General features: G+C 49.3%; 1 long non-coding RNA gene across 1 annotated transcript in view; it reads left to right on the forward strand.

The window, feature by feature from the left end:
• The first annotated feature begins 732 nt into the window (after positions 1 to 732).
• LOC308588249 overlaps positions 733 to 19,328 on the forward strand; it is a 665,218-nt gene continuing 646,622 nt past the window's right edge. The window contains exon 1 of the long non-coding RNA XR_014008607.1: positions 733 to 945. This is a non-coding gene — a long non-coding RNA (uncharacterized lncRNA). The remainder of the gene's footprint in view (positions 946 to 19,328) is intronic.

Raw genomic sequence — 19,328 nt, forward strand, 5'->3', positions numbered from 1 at the left:
GCTCCAGGCTTTTTTCAGCCATTCTCCATCAGCTAATGAGGGGGAAAGTAGAGAGGCAATTCTGGTGAAATGCAAATGGTGGGCGAGATTTTGCTGTGCTTCGCTTCCTTTCGAAGGCCCTGAGGGATGTCTGGGAGGGTCTCTTCTCACATTCTACAATGTGCCTCACCAGGGGTCTGCCCTCTGCAGCCTTTCCAGGTGCTTCGGTTAAAACCCAGGAGAAGACATCCTCAGCTCACTCCTCCTCCCATGGGACTTTCTGCAAATCTGGAAGGGCAGGCAGGCAGGGTGAGTGGAAGGAGCTCTGAAGAAATGGCTTCTGGGAAGAAAACATACTGATCCACTGAAATAAGCAACAGCCTTTGATGAATACCCACAGTACAGAGGGAGATAACGAAAGCATTAATGTACGAAATTGGGCTTGGGCAGGAGTCAGTCTAAATGATGCCCTGAGTTACATTGGTACCTCTGGTTACGAAAGGATCCGTTCCGGAGCCCTGTTTGCAACACGAGCAGAATGCAACCTGCGTCTGCGCATGCACAGATCATGATTTGCCGCTTCTGCGCATGTGCATGACATCATTTTGAGCGTCTGCGCATGCGGGAGTGGCAAAACCCGGAAGTAACCCATTCCACTACTTCTGGGTCGCCGTGGGACATATCCTGAAAGAACGTAACCGAACCGAACGTAACAAGAGGTATGACTATATTCCAATTCTTGGGGTCCTGTACTCAGGGAGGGTTAGAATCTCAGAGAGGAGACAGGATAGCCATCTTCAAAGATCTCAAGGGCTGTCACATGGAAGAGGGAGCAAGCTTGTTTTCTCATGCTCTGGAGGACTCGAACCCATGGCTTCAAGTTACAAGAAAGGAGATTCCGACTCAACATCAGGAAGAACTTTCTGACAGGAAGAGCTGCTCAACAGTGGAACAGTCTCCTGGAAGGTCATGGACTCTTCTTCATCTGAGGCTTTTAAGCAGAGGTTGGATGGCCATCTGTCAGGGATGCTTGAGTTGAGATTCCTGCATTGCAGGGGGTTGGACTAGATGGCCACTCGGTCCCTTCCAACTCTAAAATTCCATGATTCTATGACTTTATTATTCTACTGATGATCTGGTCAGATAAGTTTCTTTGGAAGACAATGACCTTGCTTGGCCACTGAAATGTCCTTATCAGCATCCCAAAAGAATGAGCCAGGTTGCAAGATCTAGAACTCAGGGATGGGGCCCTCCAGGATGAAGGGCGTTTCCTCTACTCCCTCAGCTATCTGCGAGGTAGGAGAACAGGATCCAGAAAGAGCTCAATGAGAGCTGAGCTGGAAGAAGGCTGGAAGATGGAGACACAGAGACCTGTTTGCTTTGTGCTGGATCCAAAGCTATGACGAATGGAGAAGCGAGATCTGTTGGGGTGTTGATGCTGTGAGCCACTCCATCCTATGCTCGGGTTTTTGGTATCTGTCTGTCCCAGGAGACAGTGGAGGAGGGGGCCTTTGGGGGATGAGGGGAAGCTGTTGGACATTTTCAACATCTGCTGTGGCTGTAGAGACTGATGTGGGAGAGACATGTTTTGTTGCAGCCGGGGCAGATGAAGACGTCTGGTGGTCCAGCTGCAGATGGACCACCATGGACTGCTCAGGTTGTATCTATGTGCAATAAACACACATTTCCAAAAGGCACCACAGTCTTCGCTGACCTTCATTCCAAGGAAACCAAACCTGGGGCAACTCCTGGAACCCCTACAAAGAATGGAGTGGTGCAAAATAGTATCTGGGCCCCGAATGTTGGGTGGCTGAGTGCTGAGTTTCAGCTTTTCTTCCTCCTTTTCACCTTCCCTCCTTCCTTTCTTCTGCTGTAAATGGGCATGACTAGGGTGAAGGAAACGATCCAGTTGGACCTTTACAGATGCGCCTGCCTTCACCTTGTGTGGGGCAAAGGAGTCGGCAACAATCTCACCCTCGGCCCCTTCCAAGGAGGAGGTCAAATCCCACCAAACTCTTGAGCTTCTCCGGGAATGAGCTGTTTGGCTTGGTGGACAGTTCCAATTTCAAAGCCAATCTATGAGGTCTATGGACGTGCCAAATTTAAGAGCAGTCCAATAAAAATGGCCACAGCTACAAGAAAATAAAAAGTGATGAAAAGTGACAGGGTAGCCCTTTTTACCATGATTTTTAAACAGGCACATAGAGTCGTAGGGTTCAAAGGGATACCAATGGTCATCTAGTCCAGCCCACTGCAATACCCCCCCCCCCAATTCTGGTGTCCCTTTTAACGTTTCAGGTAGGTAGCCGTGTTGGTCTGCCGTAGTCAAAACAGAATAAAAAAATTCCTTCCAGTAGCACCTTAGAGACCAACTAAGTTTGTTATTGGTATGAGCTTTCGTGTGCATTTTGGGCTTGCTGATCAGGAGGTCGGCGGTTTGAATCCCCGCGACGGGGTGAGCTCCCGTTGCTCGGTCCCTGCTCCTGCTAACCTAGCAGTTTGAAAGCACGCCAAAGTGCAAGTAGATAAATAGGTACCGCTCAGGCAGGAAGGTAAACGGCGTTTCCATGTGCTGCTCTGGTTTCGCCAGAAGTGGCTTTGTTATGCTGGCCACATGACCCGGAAGCTGTACGCCGGCTCCCTTGGCCAGTAAAGAGAGATGAGCACCGCAACCCCAGAGTCGTCCGCGACTGGACCTAATAGTCAGGGGTCCCTTTACCTTTACCTAAGGTGCTACTGGAAGGAATTTTTTTATTTCCTTTTCACGTTTGTTGGAGAAGGCAATGCTTCATCAGTCTGGTGAAGGTCCAAAGTTTTTACGGCATTCCTGTCCCACTGAAGTGAGCTGCAACTCCTGGCAAAAGAAGGCAGAGCATGCGCAGACCTGTTCTTGAAGCAAAAACGTCACCAGGACTTCAGTGTTGGCAGAGAGAGCCACCTAGTGTGAGCCAAGTGCAATGCCTATTATTCCAGTTAACGGGACATTGATAGTCTGGGGCGCGGCTGCATCCATCTCTGTCATGGTGGCCCAGGGACCCTCAGTGGCTGGGAGAGCCTCTTCCCACCTTGGGCTGTGACCATTTTGGGATCAGGATACAATTCATCCCTGTTCTCAGCAGCTGAGGACCTCCTGATCAGCTGGTATTTGCAGGATAAAATAAAAACGGGGCTTTTAGTGTGGCAGCACTGCCTATCCTTTGGAACTCCTTTCCCCTTGAATGTTGGACAGCCACAATCTCTGCTGTGGTCATTTTAGGCATTTAAGTGAAGATCGTCCTCTTTCCAACAAGACTTTTCAGCGGAGTTCTTTATCTCAGCCTGTATGTATGTCAAAATTGTTTTTACTATGCACTCGTACCTTGGTTCTCAAATGTAATCCATTCCGGAAGTCTGTTTGACTTCTGAAAACGTTTGAAAACCAAGGCGCGGCTTCTTATTGGCTGCGGGAGCTTCCTGCATTCAATTGGAAGCCGCCTCAGCCACGTTGGACGTTCGGGTTCCAAAGAAAGTTTGCAAACCGGAGCACTGACTTCCGGGTTTGCGGCGTTCAGGAGCTAAAACATTTGAGTTGCAAGGCATTAGACAACCAAGATATGACTGTACCTTGGTTCTCAAATGCCTTGGTATCAAACAACATGGAACCCAAACACTGCAAACCCAGAACTAAGTGTTCCGGATTGCGAACTTTTTTCAGAAGCTGAATGTGCTCCGTTTTGAGTGTTGCGCTTCCATTTTGAGTGTTATGCTTCCGTTTTGAGTGTTATGCTGAGTTCTGTGTTTTTTCTATTTATTTTGCGTTTTTGTGGCTCTTTGTTTTTGTGCCTGTGTGGAACCCAGTTCAGCTACTGATTGATTGATTGTACATGCTGCAGTACATTGCTTATTGCTTTCATCTTATGGATCAATGGTCTCGTTAGATAGTAAAATTCATGTTAAATTGCTGCTTTAGGGGTTGTTTTTAAAAGTCTGGAATGGATTAATCCGTTTTGCATTACTTTTTTATGGGAAAGCGCACCTTGGTTTCGGAACGCTTTGGTTTTGGAATGGGCTTCCGGAACGGATTAAGTTTCAGAACCAAGGTTCCGCTGTACACGAAATGGGTCTTAAATGTCTGCAATGTTTTTACGCAAAGAATTGCTTTTGCACTTTTCTTGCTTTGTGGTTGCAAGCATTTGATTTGCTTTATTCTTTTTGTTGTGTGATATTGTGGTCGCCCACCTTGGGACCTGATGGCAAAGGGCAGGAAGGGAGCAGCGTGAGACAGTGGTTGGACACGGAGTTGCCACTGTTCAGAGACAGAGACAACTAAGAATCTATTTTGCTCTCCAGGATGGGGGCACTGCCCTTTCCTGAACCTTTCCCAAATCTGCAACATTCTTTTTGCAGTGAGCTTGCCGTGAGTCCCTGACATTTGGTCCTTGTGATAACCTTCCTGACCACTTTTGAGAGAGGAATCTTTCAGTCCCAGGGCACAGGGTTGGGGGAGAGACAGTCCTCCTGTTGCAAGAACCACATTTCCCCATTCAGTTGGCTCCAGCCATTTTTGGAGCCTCTGCTTCCACTTTTGCAGCCATAGGTCCCGCTCTGTGGGGCAGTGGGAGGGATCCCAGCTATCTCAGCCCCACGGCCTGTGTGAACGACTCCCTGCTCCTCTGCAAGGAGCCGTCAAGGTGAGAGAAGCCTCTTCCGTCGCTTGACATTCAGGTGACATCTGTCCCAGTCTATGGATCTTTGCATTGGAACATCTGTCTCCTCCTCACATTGCAAGCTGAAGGACTCTAAAAATAGGCCCTGGGTAGTTAATTGAATAGGCTGGATGAAGCATGGCTTTTGCACAGAGATGAGGCAGGGCGGTGGAAACGACGGAGCTGTGGAGTTGAGGGACGGATCCTGTGTGGCTCCACTCACTGCTCCTTTGCAAGCAGCTTGCTGCCCTTATGTGGAAGGAAGGCCTAGCATGGTGCAGGATTGGATCCTCCCGCCAAGAAGAGAAAAATCCTTCAACTGCCCCAATTTTGCCAGACAGAATTGGAATTTGGGCACCCGAATTTCAAGGCTCCCCCAGCAGAGAGAGAGGGGGAAAGAGAGCAGTAGATTGCAGAGGCCACAGCTGCCACCTGAGCAGTAGACTGGACTCTCCAAGGTTGGTTCTTTGGATCCAGTCCACATGGATCCTGGCTCTCTGCCCATGCTAGGAATGTAGGAGCTTGCCTCATACCAGGCCTGCAAACTTTGGTACGGTCTTCTCTGAAAAGCAGGGAGGTCTCAGGAGGTGGTGGACTCTCCTTCATGGCAGGTTTTTAAATGGACGTTGGATGGCCATCTGTCAGGGATTCTTTAGCTGTGACTCCTGAATTTCAGGGACAGACTAGATGACCCTTGGTGTCCCTTGCAACTTTACAGCAGTTCTATGATTCCATGACCTTGGAAGGTGGTAGCCTCTCCTTTCTGGAAGGTTTCAAAGAGAGGTTGGATGACCATTGGTCAGGAGAAGAACAAAGCCATTCGCTTGTAATGCACAGCCACAATTCAGCTTGGAAATGAAGATGATTTGCTTTGGCATCCCAAAAGTGCAATTCCTATGAACAAGGAGGTGGAAATGTTTGCAGGAGAAAAGGGTCTCACAGCATCCCATATCCAGATGCGATTCCACCATTCTTCACAAAAGCCATTTCAGGCAGACTTAGGAAGACATCTGCCTCTTTTCCAAACTATTGAGGAGGTCCATGGACAGTTATGCCCAAGCATGCACAGAAATCCTTTCCTTGTCCTCCCGGATGTTCCTTGAGAAATGCCAGCTCCTAATCCTGCAGGTGTGAATGTGGGGGTTTGAGAGGCATCTACAAATATTTATCGCTCCCGTCTTATTTGAAGACTGGTGTTGACATTTTAATGTGGAGATTAGCAGTGTGTGGGATTTCTATTTTTGCTCTCTGTTTTTGGAGTTACGCTGACAGTTTTATCCGGAAACATAAATACAACACAAAGACATATGGTGGTCAGGAGAAAGGATGGGAAGAGGGGAGAATCTGAGGAAGGAAGGAAGGAAGGAAGGAAGGGAGGGAGGGAGGGAGGGAGGGAGGGAGGGAGGGAGGGAGGGAGGAAGTCTACTTTGATGGGTGTACTACTGCAAGTGGAACTTACTTGGGGAAAACCCAATTGCTCTTTTGAGGAAGAGTTCTCAGGTCATGGCAAATGAGAAAGTAAGACAGGGATAGCCAACAAAATGCCCTCAGATGATTCTGGGACTGCAACTCTTGTCTGTCCCTTCTGGTGTGGCCAGTGGCTAGGACTGCTGAAGTTTATAACATAATGCCTGGCATGGAGAAAGTGATTAGAGAAAGGTTTTTCTCCCTCTCTGGTAACACTTGAATTTCTGGACGTCCAATGAAGCTGAACGCTGGAACATTCAGGACTGAGAAAATAAAGTCCTTCATGGGAGCCAGTGTGGTGTAGTGGTTCAGAGCGGTGGACTCGTAATCTGGTGAATTGGGTTCGATTCCCCGCTCCTCCACCTGCAGCTGCTGGGTGACCTTGGGCCAGTCACACTTCTCTGAAGTCTCTCAGCCTCACTAACCTCCCAGAGTGTTTGTTGTGGGGAGGAAGGGAAAAGGAGAATGTGAGCCACTTTGAGACTCCTTCGGGTAGTGATAAAGCGGGATATCAAATCCAAACTCTTCTTCTTCTTCTTCTCTTATGGAACTCCCTCCTGCAGGAGGCAATGATGGCCCCCACCTTGGATGGCTTGAAAGAGCAGCAGACAAATCCAAGGAGGAGGAGAGGGCTATGGATGGTTCTGCTCTGCCTCCACCATCAGAGGGATACCAGTTGCGGGGAGCTGCGTGCTCTTGAGCTTGGATCCTGCTTGCCAGTTTCCCTCTGGGGCATCTGGCTGGCCGCTATGAGAACAGGATGCAGGGCTGGAGGGGCCATGGGCCGGATCCTGCAGGCTCTTCTCCTGCACTTTGTCCTCATCCCTGGGAGGCTCCTGGGCGCTGAAGACGGTTGGCACTGGATGCTCATTTCCCCAGCAGAGGCGTGAGGAGCTCCCTGGGTGATTAATTGGCACTTGGCGAGCGAGAAATGGGTTGGGATAATCCCTTCATAAAACATTGATTTATTCTTGGAAGTTCAGGGTTTGATCAATATGTTAGTCTTAATAAGTTGAAAAAAGACTGCAGCCTCTTTCCTCGGGGGAATTCCTCCTCCTCTCCTCCTACCTCCATCTGTGGCTGGCTGAACCCCACACTACTCCCCCCCCCCACCCCACATAAGCTCTTGCTTTCAGGTGCTTCCACTCAGCAGGACACAAGAGCTCCCAGGGAAATACTTGATTCACACTTTAATGCAAACGGAACAGACCAATTCATGGGGGAGGAGAGGGCAGTGGGTGGCTCCTAGCCACAAAGGCTCTGCTCTGTCTCCACGGTCAGAGGCAGCAATGCTTGTGAATAAGGTAGAGGTAAAGGACCCCTAGATGGTTAAGTCCAGCCAAAGGCGACTATGGGGTTGCACCACTCATCTCACTTTCAGGCCAAAGAAGCCGGTGTTTGTCCACAGACAGCTTTCTGGGTCATGTGGCCAGCAGGACCAAACTGCTTCTGGTGCAACGGGACACCGTGACGGAAACTGGAGCGCACGGAAACACCGTTTACCTTCCCACCACAGCGGTACCTATTTATCTACTTGCACTGGTGTGCTTTCGGACTGCTAGGTTGGCAGGAGCTGGGACAGAGCAATGGTAGCTCACTGCATCACAGGGATTCGAACCGCTGACCTTCTGATTGGCAAGTTGGCTTCTGAATACCAGTTGGGGAGAATACAAGAGGGAAGAAGGGTCTTGTGTTCGGATCCTGCTTCAGGCATCTGGTTGGTCACTGTGAGGACAGGATGTTGGACTAGATGGGCAAGGGCTTGATCCAGATGCCTCTTCTTAGGTTCTCATGATCTGCCCCACACCCCGTTGCACCAGTGCATGAACTGTAGCACCCAGATCTCCTTTGAAACCTGCCTATCATCACATTCTGCCATGCTGCTCTGCAGCCAAAGAGTTCACACAAATTTATTCGTTTATTCACTGTATTTATAGTCCACTCTTTGTGGAATGTTTTCAGTCCAAGAGTGCGGAACGAAGCAATGAAAACAAACAGAGAAAAGCAATATACAGGAATTCCAAAATCATATAAACAGGACCAATGAACAACTAAGCAATTCTATCATAAGGTAAACAAGTAAAATTGTGATGACATGAATTAACATGCCCAATTTAACAAATGACAGACCTCAAGGTCATCAGGGCTGCCAGGTTGGGATGGGCAAGTGGACTTGCCAGCCTCCCCCACCTCTCTTCCCCAGCTCTTGCAGACGCGTGTGTGGCAGCCCAAAGTGCTTACAAAGACATGTATTTTAGGGGAGCATGACGACCACCATGGCTATGTTCTGCCTCCTCAGTTGGAGCAGCAATGCTTCTGAACGCCAGTTGCTGGAAACCACAGGAGGACAGAGATGCTTTTGTGCTCAGGTCCTGCTTGTAGGTTTCCCATGATGGGCATCTGGCTGGCCGCCATGAGAAGACGTTGCTGGCCACTGGCTGGATCCAATAGGGCTCTTCATATGTTCCTATGAAATGTGTACTAAAAACAAAGTAGCAGCCGATAGCTCTCATCCTGCTTGGTGAGGTATGGATGAGTAACCCCCATTGGCCAGATGTTGGTCATGCTGATGTGCTCATCGCTAGACCATTTCCTCCAAGAGAAGGGGATCGTGCACGACTGGCCCCCTTTCCATGACCATTTCTTCTGCTCGAAGTCCGCGGGTATTTTAAGGAGATATAATTGTTGGGGGAAGTCGCTAGGCAGTGTCCTAAAATGATCTGACTGTAACGAGGCAGTTGGCAGGGAAGCCTAAAAGCAAAAGTGTGTAAGCCTGTCAGGAGTCTGAAGAGGAGAGGAGAGGGAGAAGATTTAGGGTGGGTGGAAGGCAGAAGCAGATTGGAGCCTGGAGCCTGGCCTGATTTCAGCTAGCAACTCAGCTCAGCCATTATGGATGCTCACCTGTTGAGCTGGACAAACAGCCTGAGGTGGGACGAGGCTTGGGTGACATGTTGGCCACACATTGCAAGCTCCCTGCCAGGGTTGTGGCCTTTCGCCTCTGCCAGCCTCCTCTGGAATAAGAATGTGGGAGCCAGGATTTGTCAGCTACCCCTCTCCTCTGAGCTGTATTTAAGCCAGGCTCCTTGGAGGGAAGCAAGACCAGCATCAGAAACTTTATGGCTGGTTAACTCTCATTTTTTGCTTTGTATTTATGCACTTAAGGCTACAGGGTGTTTGTTTGTTTTTGTAATCATTGAATTTATTCTGTGTTTGCTAAATGGTTGATTTTTGATCGTTTGAATCTGATGGTGTTTCCTGCTTGGCAGGGGGTTGGACTCGATGGCCCTTGTGGTCTCTTCCAACTCTGTGATTCTATGATTCTATGATTCTATGAATTTACTGTTTGTATATTTGTAGGGATGCGGGTGGAGCTGTGGGTTAAACAACAGAGCCTAGGACTTGCCGATCAGAAGGTCATAGGTTCGAATCCCTGCGACGGGGTGAGCTCCTGTTGCTCAGTCCCTGCTCCTGCCAACCTAGCAGTTCAAAGGCACGTCAAAGTGCAAGTAGATAAATAGGTACCGCTCCGGCAGGAAGGTAAACGGCATTTCCGTGCGCTGTTCTGGTTCACCAGAAGCGGCTTAGTCATGCTGGCCACATGACCCGGAAGCTGTATGCCTGCTCCCTCAGCCAGTAAAGCGAGATGAGTGCGCAACCCCAGAGTTGGTCATGACTGGACCTAGTGGTCAGGGGTCCCTTTAACTTTACTTGTATATTTGTATTTCTGATGTTCTCCATTCAGATGTTTTGAATGTTTCCTGTCAGCCACTTTGGGAACAGCTCACGGTGAGAAAGCGGCACATAACTGAAATCAAGTCAGATCAAGTCAAATCGATGGTTCTGAAGCCCCACCCCCAACCAGCAGGACGAGAGAGCAGGTGGGATCACCAGTCCATGGGATCTCACCATGGATGTCAGGGAGCACAGCCGGGCCAGCTGGCCCAGCCCCCCAAGTCATGCACTCCACCACCCTGTCCCTCAATGCCCACCCATCAGACATGGAGGTCTGGAAAGGCCTGGCAATGGGGTCTCTTTCCCCAGAAGGCCCCATAACCCTTTCAGGAAGATGCCCCTCTCCTCCAGGGGCAGCCACATGCCTGGGGATGGTGATGATGATTAAGATGCCACCCATCTGAATGGGTTTCCCAGCCATTCTGAGCAGCTTCCCGTAAATTATAAAACCACAATAAAGGATCAAACATTAAGAAAGCTTGCAGTGGCCCCATCTCCAGAAGAGACTGGACAGGGCATTGCAGGAGCCCAGAAACATAGAACCAAACAGTATCTGGTTGCCAGTAGCACAGGGTGCTGGAGAGCACTTAAGTGTGACAGCAGTCAAGGAAGCTTCAGGTCCAAAGACAATGTTGAATACGATGGGTCAAAATACGTTTATTCTACAAATATCAGCGTTGTAATTTACAGTTATTGACTCACACTTGTGAACACGAAAGAGTTAACCTGAGCCCAGAGATCAAGTTATCCGAGTGAGTGTGACTGAGCATCTCCCAGCTGCCTCTGCTCCCCTCTTTCTCTCTCTTTTCCCTTTGTGCTTCCTGGAACAAGCAAAGAAGGAGCCATGTGGCCATGGCTCCCTGCAAGTGAACTTCCTAAAAGGAGATTTTACAGCCTGCATCTTTGCTAACCCAAAGATTGCTATGAGGGTTTGATTAGCTGCTTGTGCGTGAAAACGTGCTCCCTCAGAGTTTGTGCGCCCCCACAAACCTCCGTGTGTGACGGAGCTCCTCAGACATGTCTGCTCTAGTCACTAGTAGAGTCCGACAGTGGCTGTCTGCGGAAGCGTTTCCAGCAAAGAAGTTCCTTAACGGAAACGCGTCTCCTGGACTCACGGCGTGACAGTTTCCTGCGAGGTATGGGTCTCCCTATGGGAGACTCCGATACCTCCCCACTGTTCTCGCTGGAAGCCTCCCTGAGCCCTCCCTCCTGCTCGCATTCCCTCAGAGACCCACTCCTCCCCCTGCTGGTCCCTGCTTCAGCAGTTGAGTCTCTTTCATCCTGCCTGAGTCCCTCCACCACCTGATGCTCTGATGGCAGTTCCCTGACATCCACCTCCCCTCCAGGGCCCCCCTCACCCCCTCCCAATTCCTCCCCCCTGGGAGGTGAAGGGCTAAAACCCCGAAACGAATCTTCCTCATCTTCTGACGTCTCGAACAATTCTCTCCATCGATCGTCGTCCTGGCCAGCTGAATCCTCCTCCTCTTCAGAATCTGGGAACCCCTCCAACTCCTCTTCCTCGTCGGTGGTGGCAAAGTATTCCCTTCGGAACCTCGCTACAGGCTGAGGTTTACGTGGGAACCTCTGATGAAAAGTCTCTATTAAAACCTCGTCATTGACATCCTCTGCCCTAACCCAGGTGTTTTCCGACTCCGGTTCCCCTTCCCACATTACCAAATACTCTACTTGATCTCCCTTCCACCTGGAATCGAGGATCTCCGCTACATGGTAGCTGTGTTCCTTCTCCTCCATTGCTGGTCCCCTAGTGACCCTCCCCTCACTGTCTCCTCTATACGGTGACAGCAACGACCTGTGAAAAACTGGGTGCAGCTTCATGTGGTTCGGTAACCGGAGCCTGAAAGCCACTGGATTGACCTGCTGTATGACTTCAAACGGACCCAGCCTTTTGGGTCTTAATTTCTTACAACCTCCTTTGAATGGCAACCCTTGGGTTGACAGCCACACCTGGTCCCCCACCCTGATGCTTTCACCTTCCCTTCTGTTTTTGTCTGCTTGCCTCTTATATTCCTCCTTAGCCCTGTTTAAGTTGAGTTGGAGCTGGCGATGGATCGCTTCCATTTCTTCCACGAACTGTTCTGCAGCTGGAACGCTCCAGTTCTCCCCCTCCCCCCCAGGGAAGGCTCTGGGATGGCACCCGTGATTAGCCAAAAAGGGGCTCATCCCCGTGGACACGTTCTCTGCATTGTTGTAGGCAAATTCTGCCAACGCCAGCTTCTCCACCCAATCATTCTCTCTGTCATTAACATAACACCTCAAATATTGTTGGAGAACCCCATTTGCTCTTTCCGCCTGCCCGTTGGTTTCAGGATGACGGGCCGTCGAGAAATTAACCTCTACATGCAGTAAGCTCATGAGCTTCCTCCAGAACCTGGAAGTAAATTGTTTCCCTCGGTCTGAAACCACCCTCAAGGGGGCGCCATGCAACCTAAACACATTCTCTACAAACAATTTGGCGGTTTCTTCTGCTGTAACCGCATGTGAGCAGGCTATGAAGTGGGCCATTTTAGTTAACAGGTCTACTACAACCATGATGGCTGTTTTCCCTCTAGACCTTGGCAGATCAGTCATGAAATCTATTGCCACTGCTTCCCACGGTCTCTCAGGTGTGGGCAGTGGTTCTAATAAACCAGCCGGCGCCTGCCTCTCCCCCTTGGCTCTTTGGCATTGTTCACACCCTCTCACATACTCCCGCACATCTTCCCTGACCTTGGGCCACCAAAATTCCCTGGTAACCAGCCACATGGTTTTGTGTTGCCCAAAGTGCCCTGCTGTGGGGCTATCGTGCAGCTGCTTGAGTACTTTCTCCCTCAATTCCCCTTCAGGTATATATAACGCTCCCTTATAATACAATGCCCCATTTCTCTCCTCAAAACCACCGGGTTTGTCTTCCTCCCCTCTGAGATCCCTGAGTTTCCCCTGGGCGTATGCATCCTGCACCGTACCCTCTACCAATTCCCTTTGCCCCACCAAAGTCCCCCCACACACCCAGCGGTCCTCTGGAATGATATGGGTTTCTTCGGGTGCTCCCTCCCCCTCCAAATATTCAGGTTTGCGTGAGAGAGCGTCCGCCCTAACATTCTCTGGGCCTGGCACATAACAAATCTCAAAGTTAAATTTGGAGAACTCTTGGGCCCATCTCAACTGCCTTTGGTTGAGCACTCGCGCCGTTCTCCAGTACTCTAGATTTTTATGGTCCGTGCACACTTGCACTTTATGTTGTGCACCAACTAGCAGATGCCTCCATCTCCGGAACGCCTCATGAATAGCAAGCAGTTCTCGGTCGTACACCGTGTAGTTCCTCTCGGATTTGTTCAGCTTCCGCGAGAAGAAGGCACACGGACGCCACTCCGACTCCTCCTTCCCCGGCTGCAGAAGAAGCACCGCCCCTATGGCTCTGTCAGATGCGTCTGTTTCAACCCTTAGCTTCTTTCGTAAATCCACATGCAGAAGTTGTTCTTCAGAGGCGAAGGCCCTTTTCAGTTCCTCAAACGCTCGCTCCGCCTCCGCCGTCCATACAAACTTCTTCTTACTGCTGAGACAGTCAGTGATGGGCGCCGTCAGATGGGCGAAGTTGCGGATGAACTTACGATAAAAGTTTCCAAACCCTAGGAACCTCTGCACATCCTTCTTGGTTTTGGGTGTTTTCCATTCCAGCACTGCCTGTACCTTGCCGGGATCCATGGCCAATCCCTTGTCTGACAGGCGGTACCCCAGGAATTCCACCTCCTTGGTATGGAACCGACACTTCTCCAGTTTGACCCACAGCCTGTTGGCTTGCAGTCTGCTCAACACTTCTCTGACGTCTCTCACATGTTGCTCCTCATTCTCAGAATACACCAACACATCATCTAGAAAGGCAACGCAATTCTTGTAGAGCAAAGGGCCCAGCACGTGGTTCATAAAAGATTGAAAACACGCGGAGCCTGCTTGTAATCCAAATGGCATAACGAGGTATTCAAACGCCCCCAAAGGGGTAAACATGGTGGTTTTCCATTCATCCCCTTTCCTTATGCGTATCAGGTTGTACGCCCCCCTTAGATCCAGCTTTGTGAAAATCTTTCCCTTCCTCACCATGGTCAAAATATCATCAATTCTGGGCATAGGGAACGCCACCGGTTCAGTCACTGCATTCAGCCGCCTAAAATCACATACAAGTCTCGGCTTGTCCGCATTTTTTTTGTCCACAAAGAACACTGGGCTCCCCCCTGCTGCTTTGGACTCTCTGATGAAGCCTCTCTTCAGGTTCTTGTCAATGAACCCTCGCAACTCCTGCATTTCCCTGTCTGACATGGCATACAACTTGCCCACGGGAAGCTGTGCTCCAGGGAGTAAATTGATCTGACAATCAAAGGGTCTATGAGGTGGTAGTTGGTCAGCTTCCTTCTCGCTGAACACGTCGCTGAGATCTGCATACTGTGGTGGTACCTTCACCTTCCCCATTACTTCAGTCCCTGCTAGGGTGGCTTGGGCCCCTACTGAACCCTTCTCCCCTTTGCAGTGTTCTAGGCAATGTGCTGAACCAAAGGACACCACTCTTTGATGCCAGCCAACCAGCGGATCATGTAGAGCTAGCCAGCTCATTCCCAAAATAATGGGAGCGCCTCCCAGGGTGGCCACATTAAACGCTATCAGTTCTGTGTGCCTTGCCACCCTCATTATCATTGGGACAGTCTGCAAGCGGACTCCTCCTCCCAACAACTCCCTGCCATCAATCGTGGTCACCTGCAGGGGGTTGCTTAAAGGGATGGTCTGTATCTGGTGTTCAGCAGCAAACTCCTTGCTCATAAAATTGCAGGAGCTGCCTGAGTCCAATAGCGCCTTTATTTTTAGGGGGTGCCCATTCTGCAGCTCTAGCGACACTTCAATCACTAGAGCAGGTCGAGGAGCTTCTGGCACGGGCACTTTCACTGCTCTTTGGCCTGGCTGCAGTGCCCCAATTGTGGCAACCAGGCGTTGGCTTTTACCTGCTCCGCTCCCCCTTCTTCTCCCCCCTCAACAGCTCCCACCATCCCTTGCCATTCCTTCCTCTGGGGGCAGACTCTGGCAAAGTGGCCTGGCTGTTGGCAGAGATAGCATTTCCGGGGGCCCTTTCCCTCCTTCTTAACTCCCTCGCTGGTTTTTGAAAATGCGCGCGCGCGCGCTGTTCCGATTTCCATCGGCTCTGCCGGCGGGAAAGCTGGCTCAGGAATGTCTGGAATGCGGAACTCCTTCCAACGTTCCCCTCTCCCTTCCCGCCTCTCCAAGGCTCTTGCCTCCTGCCGCGCTCCTATGGTCAGCGCAGATTTGGTCAGCTGATCCATAGACTCCGCCCTGGGGCTCCGTGCCAGCTCGTCTTTCACCCCCGAAGAAAGACCTTCTTCAAATAGCATTTGAACGGGTGCCGCCGATAAATCCCAACTCAGTCTGTGAATCAGCATGGTAAACTCAGTCCAATATTCACGGACAGATCGACTCCCCTGCTTACAAGCCATTAGCTGTCTGCGCACCACCCCTTCCTCAATATCGCTGGAAAACATGATATCCATTGCACGAAAGAACTTCATTGTGTCCTTTAGTATGTCATTGTGCGTTGCCATTAGGGGTCGAACCCAGTCTCTAGCCCCTTTCTCAAGATGCCCAATTACAAAAGCAACTCGCGATTCCTCATCAGGGAACTCATCGAACTGCACATTAAGGGCATATTGCATCTCTGTCCTAAAAGCATGGTAGTCCTTGGGGTCCCCCCCAAATTTCTGCACCAATCCTGGTACCTTTCTGGGGAATTGAGTGGCTCTCCCCTTCTTGTCTGCATCCTGAGCCCTTCTCTCCTCCAGCCTCGCCGTCTGCAGGGCCAGTTGAACCTCCAACGCTCGGTATCTATCTTCCAAGCTTGGACCAGCTCCAGCCCCTGCTCCTCCGGTTCCGGTTGGTTCGCTCATGATGCCTTCTCTTGCACAGGCAGCGTACAAAGACTGTCGGACTGCTATGAGGGTTTGATTAGCTGCTTGTGCGTGAAAACGTGCTCCCTCAGAGTTTGTGCGCCCCCACAAACCTCCGTGTGTGACGGAGCTCCTCAGACATGTCTGCTCTAGTCACTAGTAGAGTCCGACAGTGGCTGTCTGCGGAAGCGTTTCCAGCAAAGAAGTTCCTTAACGGAAACGCGTCTCCTGGACTCACGGCGTGACAGTTTCCTGCGAGGTATGGGTCTCCCTATGGGAGACTCCGATACCTCCCCACTGTTCTCGCTGGAAGCCTCCCTGAGCCCTCCCTCCTGCTCGCATTCCCTCAGAGACCCACTCCTCCCCCTGCTGGTCCCTGCTTCAGCAGTTGAGTCTCTTTCATCCTGCCTGAGTCCCTCCACCACCTGATGCTCTGATGGCAGTTCCCTGACAATTGCACAATCCTTTTTTTTGGTAAGTAAACCAAGTTCTTTTCTTTTCTCATCTTTGTTTTACTGCCATAGGATGGAAGCTGGTTGGCTGTAACTTTTGGAAACTCTGTGAGCAAAAGATGTACTTGTTTGCAAAATCAAAGTGTCTGTGATTTATTTCAGTATTTTTGCGAGGAATGTATGTTTATGGGTGGGTGAGGGCGGAAGCAAATCTACCCAAGTTCTACCGTACTTGGAGCAATTGCCTTTGTGCCTAACTCTGCTATGAGACAGTAAGAATCTGTCTTCCAAACCTCTCTCCCACAATCTGTTCGCATGGAAATCAGAAAGGAAAGAGATCCGAAAAGCTTTCCATCTTGGATGGGGCTCTTTCTTTTGTGGGTGGGGATGGGGGTGTGAATTATTTGCAAGGTTCTTAGAATCAAAGAGCATTTCCGAAGGCTGTCCCAGGGTCAAGGAGCAGCAAGTGGTCATCCTTCACTGACTCAAGCGCAGGGAGTGACTCCAATGTCTGTCTCCCCCTTTGTGGTCCCTTCTCAGCCCACAGAGGAATTGCAGGAGTCGTGGCAGCATTTAAAGTGCAGCCTTTGCCTGTTGTTCTGCGATCATCTGACTACAAAACCAAAGAGGTTTCTAGTGTGAATAAAAGATGAACAACACGGTTTTGCTTTTTCTGGAGCCTCTAACCAAGAATCCTGCTCACCTCACTGTCTGCTTTGTGCAAAAGCTCAAGCAAGCAAGCAAGCAAGCAAGCGAATCTACTTTCTGAACCAAAACATCTTCCAACACTGAAACAACCTTTCCTTTGTGAATTTTGCCTTCACCTTCATGTTCCATCAGACCTTTGAACAAGTCGAGGCCGTACAAGCCCTGACTAATTTTTTATGGGAGGTGGGGGGGGGTTGCTTCCATGGCTACATGTTGCTCGTGGAGAAAGATGCAAAAAGCAATGAGTTGGGGGCAGGGGCAAAGTGTGATTATCCCCATCCACTCTGCTGGTGTGTAACCTTAAGGAACCAAGATGAGTCTGAGATTGGCATGCATATCTGTGGTACGATAAGGTAAAGGCACATAAAGCGTTTAAAAATCATATTGTTAGGAAAGCATTGTTTAATGTTTGGATAAGATATAAGGTTGGCACCAATGGAAGCGAAGGCACAGAAAAAACTCAATATGGAGGCCAAATGGCCGAAATATTGGGAAATTCTGGAACAAGATGGAGACAGAATAAAATTGCAGAGCTTTGAAAAATTGAAAAACAAAGTGCGAGATTGGCTCCATTATTACCAAATAATGGAGGCATACAATTTGGACAAAAAAGTTGGTTTCCAGGTGGAAAAATCAAAATTGGAAACAGAATTGTTAGATCCAAAAATTAAGAATCTGTCAAGAATGTATAACTTGCTGTTGAAATGGAACACTCGGGATGAAACGGTGAAATCAGCCTTAATTAAATGGGCACAAGATGTTGGACACAACATAATGATGGCTGACTGGGAACAGTTATGGACCACAGGTATGAAATTTACGGCATGTAATGCCCTAAGAGAAAATTTAATGAAAATGATTTATAGGTGGTACATGACACCAGTCAAGCTCAAAAAAATTTACCATTTGCCCGATAATAAATGTTGGAAATGTAATGAGACTGAAGGTACATTCTTCCACCTTTGGTGGACATGCCCAAGGATTAAGACATTCTGGGAGATGATTTATAACGAAATGAAAAAGGTATTTAAATATACCTTCCTGAAGAAACCAGAGGCCTTTCTCCTGGGCATGGTCGGCCAATTGGTGCCAAAGAAGGATAGAACTTTTTTTATGTATGCAATAACAGCAGCAAGAATACTTATCGCGAAGTATTGGAAGACACGGGATTTACCCACCCGGGAAGAATGGCAGATGAAGGTGATGGACTATATGGAATTGGCTGAAATGACTGGCAGAATCCGAGACCAGGGAGAAGAGTCGGTTGAAGACGACTGGAAAAAATTTAAAGACTATCTACAGAAATATTGTAAAATTAATGAATGTTAGAAAAATGTTGGAATGAAGTTATATGGCTTTAGTAGAAATGTTATAAGGAATTAGGTATAAAATTAATAGAGCATTAAAGTAAAAAATAAGGACAGAATGTGTTAAGATAATTATAGGGTAGAAAACAGTGGAAGATGGAAAGGAATTGCTGAAACAATTAATAGAAGTGGAATACAAAAAGGGAGGTGCGAGGAGGTCCTTGAAATAAGTGAAGGATAGATAAGATATTGAAATTGTTTGATGTTGATCTGATGTTGTTTGATGTGTTTTTTATTCTGTTTTGTTAGTTTAATGTGTTAAGTGTTATGTAGTGTTTTGGTATTGTATTGTATTGTTTTTGTTTTGTTTTTTGTAGTGTTTAAAAGTAATAAATATTATTTAGAGAGAGAAAAAGAGAGAGTCTGAGGTCAGGGATTTGCTGGTGGTGGGAGGCGCCAGCTGGGGACCCCCCAAGGGAAATCCCAGAGGAGAGAGGCTCAGAGCCTGTGGTTGATGGTGGAACACTCAGAAGAGGTCAGAGGAGGAGGATTGGGGGGAAGTGCTGGGTGCTGTAGGGGCAACGGGATTTAGTGAGCGGGAGGAATCTGTGACAGGGAGCAGTTCAGACTCTGAGGCTGACGCAGAGGAGAAGGGGGAGTCAAGAGGTTGCTGAGTCTCCCTCTCAGGCTGCAATGAGCTCCTCTCACCCCCGGTCTCCGAAAAATCGCAGAATAATGAAGAGAGCAGAACAGAGACCACAGTCTGAGACTGCCTGGGAAACATCTGGGAGAAGAGGAGTCTTAGAAAGGGTGGGAGGCAGGTGTGCTGGGCCCAGGGGTAACCCCTGAAATGTGGCCCAGGACCGTTCCAGAATCCAAAGGTTCCTCTGGGAGTCAGTCCGAAAGGGCCAAGGCAGGACATGAGGCAGGAAACCAGGGAAGGACAGGTGCAGGATCTCAGGCAGGATCTGGCACACAGCAATGTTGCTCCCGCAACCTGGGACAGGGTCCAACAGCCTTTTATCTCTGTCAGGGTAACCACCGGTCCTGATCCCCCAG

The sequence above is a fragment of the Podarcis bocagei genome, assembly GCF_964188305.1.
Source record: "Podarcis bocagei genome assembly, chromosome: 1".
NCBI classification, from domain to species: domain Eukaryota; kingdom Metazoa; phylum Chordata; class Lepidosauria; order Squamata; family Lacertidae; genus Podarcis; species Podarcis bocagei.